The following is a 9,097-nucleotide window of genomic DNA, read 5'->3' on the forward strand; positions in this document are numbered from 1 at the left end:
ACAACATTGTGAGTTGATCAACCTTGGTGGATGCAACTTCTCAGCAGTTCAGAGAGCTAGGACAACCCTCTGATGACTGCTGACAGGAGGGAGTTGAGAAGGGAAGATGGAGGGAAATTTTGTAACTTAAAAATATACATGTGCATATATGGATGAATGCTGAAAAATTTTCATAACATGTATCTAGAAAAATAAAATGTGAATGTGAAAAAGATATTTTGTAGAACTTCAATTATTTTTTAAAAAAAAAATTCATATAATTGTAAATAATTGATCCTTAAATTCACTTGCAAATCCATTTGGGATGGAAACTATTTCATTGGGAGATTAATGATAGACTCTCCAATTCATTTTCCTGTAATTGGGTTACGTAAGTATGTTATTTCCTCTTCTGTAACTTGGGTAGCTTTTGTTGTTAAAATTGCTTTTCACATAGATTTTCAAAGTTGTGAGAATAGAGTTGAGCAAAACAGTTCTGAATTATTACTTTAAGTGGCTTGTTGGTTATTTTCGTTTGTTACTGAAGATAAAAATGACATTGGCAGTGGAAAACTTCAAATGATAGGCGTAGTCACCCATACTACTTACCAATGAGTTTTACCTGCAAAAACAGTTTGCTGGGACATGTTCACTCTACATGCTACAGATTCATGGAGTTACAGTGACAGTTAAATGACTCAGGTGGATATCAAAGTTGAAAAGAAGTCCACATACCAAGCTTCTAATTTTCCTCCTCATGAATGGTGAGTGTTTTTGACAATGGTAAATTTATTTTCCTATTTCTTTTTAAAAATTTTTTTAATAAAAGAAAGATTTTATTTTACTTTGAATTTTACAATTTTTCGCCTGATCCTGGCTCCCTCCCACCCCCATCCCCCCACAGAAGGCAGTCTGTTAGTCTTTACATGTTTTCCATGGTATATGTTGATCTAAGTTGAATGTGATGAGAGAGAAATCATATCCTTAAGGAAGAAAAATAAAGTATAAGAGATAGCAAAATTGCATGAAAAGAAAACTTTGTTTTTTTTTTTAAAAATTAAAGGTGATGGATTTTGGTTTTTGTTCAAACTCCATAATTCTGTCTCTTGATACAGATGGTCTTCTTAATTCTAGATAATGCAAAATTGTGCCTGATTGTTGCACTGATGGAATAAGCAAGTTCATTAAGTTGATCATCACACTCATGTTGCTGGTAGAGTGTATAATGTTCTTCTGGTTCTGCACATTTTGCTTAGCATCAGTTCATTCAAATCCTTCCAGGCTTCACTGAATTCCCATCCCTCTGGGTTTCTAATAGAAAAATACTGTTCCAAGACAGATATATACCACAGTTTGTTAAGTCATTCCCCAATTGAAGGACATTCACTTAATTTCCAATTCTTTGCCACTATGAACAGGGCTGCTTGAATATTTTCATACAAGTGATGATTTTCCCCTTTTTGATAATCTCTTCAGCTTATAGACCCAGTAGTGGTATTGTAAGATGTAAGGGTGTGCAAAATTTTGTTGCCCTTTGAGAGTAATTCCAAATAGCTCTCCAGAAAACTTGAATGAGCTCACAGCTCCACCAACAATGTATTAGTGTGCCAGATTTCTCACATCCCTTCCAACATTGATCATTGTTCTTACTGGTCATACTGATCAGTCTGAGAAGTGTGAGGTGGTACCTCAGAGATCCTTTAATTTGAACTTCTATAATAAGAAATGATTTAGAGCAATTTTTCATATGACTATGGATTGCTTTGATTTCCTCAGTTGTAAATTGCCTTTGGATATCTGTTCACTATTTTGTCAATTGGGGAATGGCTTGTTTTTGTTTATGCTCTTGTTTATAATTTTGACTCAGTTCTGTTGAAATTTTATAAATGAGGCCTTTGTCATAAATATTAGTTGTAAAAATTGTTTCCCAATTTGCTACACTTCTTTTGATCTTGGTTACAGTGGTATTGTCTGTGCATAAGTTTTTTTAATTTAATGTAATCAAAATCATCTAGTTTGTATTTAATGATGTTCTCCATCTCTTTGTTAGTCATAAACTTCTTCCCTTTCCATAGATATGAAAGGTAAATGATTACTTGATCTCCTAGTTTGCTTACAATATTGTTTTTTATATCTAAATACTGTATCTATTTTGATTTGATTTTGGCATAGGGTATGAGGTGTGATCTATCCTATTTTCTTCCCTAATAACTTCCAATGCTTCCAACAGCTTTTATTGAAGAGAGTTTTTATCCCAATAACTGGAGTCTTTGGGTTTGTCAAATAGCAGATTACTATAATCATTTCCTGCTATTGCACCTATTATATTCCACTGACTCACGACTCTATTTCTTAGTCAATACCAGAGAGTTCTGATGACTGATGCTTTTTCATATAATTTTATATCTGATAGGGCTAAGCCATCTCCTTTTGTACATTTTTTTCATTGAATCCCTGGAAATTCTAGGCTTTTTATTTCTCCATATGAATTTACTTACAATTTTTTCTAACTCATTAAAGTAATTTTTGGAATTTTGTTTGGTAGGGCAATAAACAAGTAGTTTAATTTTGGTAGAATTGTCCCTTTTATTATTTTAGCTCAACCTCTCCATAAGTAGTTGATACTTGCCCAGTTATTTAAATGATTTTATTAGTGTGAAGTGTTTTGTGATTGCTTTCAAAAAATTTTTGAGTCTGCCTCTTCCTGCTTTAGTTATCAGCATCATATTGACATTTTAGATAGAGTTCCATCTTCACCTATTTTTCAAAAAAATTTATATAAAATTAGAACCAATTTTTATATACATTCTTTCAATAGCTATTTTCCTGTTTGGTTCCATGGTATCATGGCAGTTTTCCATCACTAAACCCTGTAATAATAAGTCCAGTCTTTTTTTTCTCATCAATGTTTTCAGGAAGACCAATAAATCTTTGCTTATTTCTCCTCAATTTGTTCTCAAGTTCAGTGGCTTTGCTGATGAATATTTTATATTTTTTTCTATTTTTTCAATCTTCTAGTTTTCTTTAACAGAATGTTGTTGTCTCACGAAGTCATTGGTGTCCACAAATGCCATTCTTTTTTTTTAGAGAAGAATTTTCTTCATTTACCTTTTGCAATTCCTTTTCCAATTGGTCAGTTCTGTTTTTAGAGCAAAACAAATGTGTTTTTGAGAGAATTATTTTCTTTTTGCATTTGACCAATGGAGGACCTTGGAGAATTATCCTCTGTTTTTATTTGTTCAATTGTATTTTCCAAGGATTTGTTTTCATGTTGCTAGATGTTAATTTTCTCTTGCAAAATGTTAATTTTCTTTTTATTTTTTTCCCCAATTTTTCTAATTGATTTTTTAAAATTCCTTCGTGTTTTTGTCAAGGAAATCTTTCTGTGCTGGAGACTAATTCATGTTCTCCTCAGAATTTCCAGATCTCTCTGGGTTAGAAATTGTGCTTTCCAAATAATTCTCCATGCCCAGAACTTTATAATGGCCTTTCTTCATTTTCCTAAGATCTTCTTTTAGAGGAGGGGCTGTTTCTCAGAGCTTTGTTTTTGAATAACCTGTAGGTTTTGTTCACTTGGCTTAGTAGCTCCATGTGGCATGGACAGTATGGTGTGCTGGTTACTTTCTCTGGATTGTTTGAGGTCCTATCTGTAGGCCTATAGGGAGTGAGAAGTGGCAACAGGTTCAGAATTGTCCTTGAACAATGTGGGCTGGGCCCTGGGGGAGGTAGTTAATCTTCCCTTTAGCTGAGGGAGCTCTGATGCCCATAAGCCTGTGGGGGTGGATAGGGTGTTTACTGTTTGTTCTGGGAAAAGGGCTCAGCTAAAAATATGGAACTCAGGTCCCCAGGCCAGGGCTGATACCCAGCTGTACTCTGCAACACTCTATGCTGTAACTTTCCTTCTAGCCCAGCTATCACTCAGCAAACCTCCAGTACCCCAGTCAAAAATTCTGTGGCTAAAGCAGGTCCTTGGACCACTCACTAACCAAAGCCTCCCTGCCTAAGGTTGATCCTCTGTCTTCACCCTGCTGTCACTGCCCCTGTGTTGGCTGTCTGCTATCCACTCCCAGTTCATCCACAGTCCCTTGAGACAGACCTGGACATAGATGTTCTTCTTCTAGCTTCTTTTTCTGGGTTTTATGGATCGAATTTCTTTTAAGAGGTTTTTTCCATGTTATTTTTGGGGGCAAACCAGGAGACCTTAGCACACTGCCTGTCTTTTCTCTGCCATCTTGGCCAGAAGACCTCTCTTTTTATTTAATCAGATAACCCAAAGTTTTATCTATTTTAATATTTTTTCAGAAGGTTAACTCCTTTTTAGTAGTTAATAGTTATTTTACTTTCCATTTCTGTATTTTTTCATTTGATTTTTCAGAATTTCTAATTTCATATTTAATTGGGATTTTTAATTTGTTCTTTCTCTAGTTTTTTATTTAGTTGCATGCTACTATTTTATTCATATAAGCACTTAGAGATACAAAATTTCCCCTAAAAAATGCTTTGACTACATTCCATAAATTTTGATATGATATCTCATTGTTGTCATTTTCTTGGATGAAGTGGTTGATTATTTCTATTATTTGTAGCTTGATCCACTCATTAAGAAAATTACATTATAAAGTTTACAATTGATTTTTGGCTTATCTTTTTATGACATTTTATTGTATATAATTTCATTGTATTATCTAAAAAGGAAATATTTAATATTTCTTTTTTGTGCATTTCATTGTGAGATTTAAATGGCAAATTTTGAGGTAGGTACTGTGTATTGTATCCTATCTCCTATCAATTTTCTCCAGAAAGCTATCATATTTAAAGTTTTCTAAAATTTGATTCACATTATTAACTTTCTTCTTGTTTATTTTTGTTCTTAGATTTATCTAATTATAAGAAAGAGAAGTTGAGTTCTTCTACTTGAATAGTTTTTCTGTTTATGTCCCCTTTAACTCCTCTAATTTCCCCTTTGCTTTTAGGATATTCAGTCAATTTTTCAATGATAATTTCCTGAATGATATTTCCAGATTCTTTTTTTTTGATCCATTAGTTCAAATAGACTAACATTTGGAACTTATCTCTCTTGGAACTATTTTCCAGGATGGTCATTTTACCTAAAAGATATTTTATATTTTCTGCTATTTTGCATCCTTTTGACTGATTTCCATTTGTTCAATTCTAATTTTTAGTTTTAATTTTCTTCAGTTACCTTTTGTGTTTCCTTTTCCAGTCAGTTAAGTTACCTATCTTTTTCAGTTGGTGAATTTTATTTTTTTGAATTATATATTCAATTAGCCATTTTTACTTTCAAAAGAATTGATTTCTTCAATCACCTTTTCATAATTCTTTTGTATACCTCTTATTTCTTTTCTCCAGTTTTTTTCTTCCTCTCTTCTTTGGTTGTCAAAATCCCTTTTGAGCTCTTCCAAGAGGTCTTTTTGTATCTGAGAAAAAGTCATAAACCCCTTGAATGTACACATTTTGTCATTGCTATCCTCTTGTGAGATGATGTTTATCATCCCTATCAGGCTGTAGCCATCTTTGGTTAATACCTTTTGAGTGGTATTTTGATTATTTTGATGGTTGAGCTAATCTCTTGGGTCACAGGGAGTATAATCACAAGCTTTCTATGCTGGAGTCCAGTTACAACCCCTGGTTTATTGCTTCCCTATGACTTTGGCTATGTAGTGGTCTCTTTTCTCCTTTAGGGTAACCATGGTTTTCCTCGACAAGGTGTTGCCCATGTGGATGTTTGTTCTCTCCCTTAGTGTAGCCCTTGTTTTCTGATTTCCAAGTTTTTGCCTATGCAGAAAGTTAGTTCCCTGAGTTAGGGTTGCCCAACTCACTTCAGTCTCTTGCACTGGCATTCTAAGATGTCCCATAGTAAAATAGCATCTTCTGAGCTGGTGTTGGAACCCGTTTTTTCTGGCTTACTGCACTGTTGGCTTGCTAAGCTGCACTGTAGCTAAGAGTTACCTGTTGTATTTTCACCTTTCCTACCTAAACTGGGCTATTCTTTCCTTTTTACCCAGAAGAGACAGACCTCTACTGATGCTCTTCCATGATATATTGAGTTGATAATTTGTTTCACTGTTATTTGTTGTGGAATCTGAAGCTTTAGGATCTGTGTAGAGTCTTCAATTAAAGATCTTTTTGGAAGAGTAATAGGAGCTTCCTGGCTTTGCACTGCAAAATATTTTCTGCCCATGAAGTCCCATGCTATATTTTCAAATAGAATATAAGCTCATTGGAGTTGTGGACTGTATCATTTTTCTCTTTGTATCTTCAGGGAAGACCAGAGTGGAAATTCAGGGACCACACACTCATTTCCAAGAAGAAAAACAAACACATTTAAACAACAAGCAACAAAAATTGGGCCTATTGACCCTAAATCACAAAATCAGAACTCAGTTGTTGAAATTACCCAAAGCACTATTCTGATAGTGATGATAAAAAAAACCTGCTCAGAAGAAAAATTAAATGAGAAAATTTCTACCTGTGAAGTCGCAAAGGAGTGATAAATTGATTTCAAATCCAAAAGGACCTCTAGAAAGATCTCAACAAGGACTTTAAAAAATGGTGAAGAGAGGAAGAAGAAATTAGAGAAAATAAATGAAAATCATTTAGGAAAATCATGAAAAAACTAGGTGAAAAAAACTATATTTTTAATAGTCAAATTAATTAACTGGAAAATAAACAACAAAATGCAAACTGAGACAAAAAACTAATTTAAGAAAATAAAGCTTGAGAAACTAGAACTGAATAAATAGAAGCAAATAACTTTATGAGACACCAAGAATTCGTCAAACAAACCGAAAAGAGAAAAAAAGAGAAGAAAATGTAAAGTATATTTTAGGAAAAATGACTGAAAATGGATCCAAGAGAGATAATTTATGAATTATCATTCTATCTGAAAGTGACAATCAGAACCTGGATATTATTATTAAAATCTGACCTAATATCATAGAACAAGATAATAAAATAATGCTTGAAATAATTCATCGAAACCCCCAGAAAGAGATACCAAAATAAAAACTCCAAGGAATATAAGTTTCCAAATTTCAGGGTTCTCAGCTAAAGGATAAAATGTTACAATCAATCAAACAAAAGCAATTTAAATATCAGCGATGCCCCCAGGATTACCCAGGATAAATCCTCTTCAATTCTAAAGAATTGAAGGACTTGAGATACGATATTCTGGAGGTCAAAGGAACTTCGATATAACCAAGAATCAACTAGCCTGGAAAATTCAGCATATTCTTTCAGGGGGAAAGATGGATTTCAATGAAACAAGGGACTTTCAAACCTAAATGATAAAAAAATACAAGAACTAAACAGAAACTTTTTCTTCAAATACAAGACTTAAAAAGGTCATCAAAAGATAAATGGGGGGCATGGTTATTAAGAAAACTAAACTGGTTGCATCCCTACATGGGAAGATAATATTTGAATCTCGTGAGAACAGTAATTCTCTTAGGTTAGTTGAAAGGAGTATAGTTAGAGTGAAGTAGAAATTGACTGTAATATGATCCATATTTAAGCTTGGGCTCTGCCCAAGTATAAATTGATTATGATATAAGGATGCTTATGACACTTGTGAATTGTACTTTTATCAGGCAGTAGAAAGGAATTAACTTTGTCAGAAGGAGTAGATACCAGACAGCTATAAAACAATTAGGACTTGGAAGAAGAAAAATAATTATATTGTAATAAAAAGGTAGATGCATAAGGGGATAAATAACACTACATGAAGAAATACACAGAACTCAATAAAGTAGGGAAAAGAAGGGATCGTGTGAACATTGAGTATATCTTATTTTCTTTTTTTAAAATTTTTATTTATTTAAGGGAATGTGGTTAAGATTGGTCACATGGTCACACAGATAGACATTTATTAAGTGTCTGAGGCAAGATTTGAACTCATATATTCCTGACTCCAGGGCCAATGCTTGAAACATTGTGCTACCTAGCTTCAATATAAATCTTCCCTAGATTGGACTCAAAGAGGTAGAAAAGTCCTCCTCTACCAGGAAGCAGGAGGATAAAGGGGAAAGAAGGAAAAAAGGTGTTAATGAAAAGAAAACTACAAATAAAAGACAAAAAAGAGGGAAAATGAAAAGAAAAGGGAGATGGATTGACAAAAAGGATGACAAATTGAAGAAGGTAAGAATTAAAAGCAAAACACAGGTGAAGAGAAATGAGGGGAACAGAGATAGCAAAGTGCAAATGGGAAAGGTGGGATTGAGGGAAATGCAGTTAGTAATCACAACTGTGAATGTGAATAGAATGAATTCTCCCATAAAGTGGAGGAGGATAGACTGAGGCAGAATATATTATGCCTCAACTGAAATTTAAAAATGTAGGACTATCAAACCTTATCTCAGACAATTCAAAAGTAAAAACCAATCTCATTTAAAGGGATAAGGATGAGCACTACATCTTTCTAAAGGATATATTGACAATGAAGTAATATAAACCTATATGCACCAAGTGGTATGATATCCAAATTCTTAGAGGAAACTTAAATGAATTGCCTGAAGGTGTAGACATCAAACCTATACTGGTGTAGAACCTGAACCTCTGTTTCTCAGAATTAGACAAATCTAACCACAAAATAAGCTAGAAGGAAATTGAATGAATTTTAGAAGAGTTAGATTTAGACCTCTGGAGAAAGCTGAATGAAGATAGAAAGAAATATAACTTCTTCTCTGTGGTACATGGCACTTAAACTAAAATTAACCATCTATTATGGCATAAAAATCTCACAAATACTGAAAGACAAATATTAAGTGTTTCTTTTTAAAATCACGATGAATTAAAACTTAAATATAATAAAAGGTCACAGAAAGATAAGAACTGGAAACTAAATAACCAAAATTAAAAGAATGAGTGAATCATAAATAAAACATAGAAATAATAAATAATATTATGCAAAACAATAATAATAATGAGACATCATAACACAAGCAGTTCGGGAGGAAATTTATATGTCTAAGTGTTTTATGAATAAATAAAAGAGATGGTCAATAAATTAGGTATGCAAAAAAAATCTATAAAATGAACAAATCTAAAATCCCTAATAAACTACCAAATTAAAAAATATTGAAAATCAAATGAGAAATTA

This window comes from Macrotis lagotis, chromosome 1, assembly GCF_037893015.1.
Source record: "Macrotis lagotis isolate mMagLag1 chromosome 1, bilby.v1.9.chrom.fasta, whole genome shotgun sequence".
Taxonomy (NCBI): domain Eukaryota; kingdom Metazoa; phylum Chordata; class Mammalia; order Peramelemorphia; family Peramelidae; genus Macrotis; species Macrotis lagotis.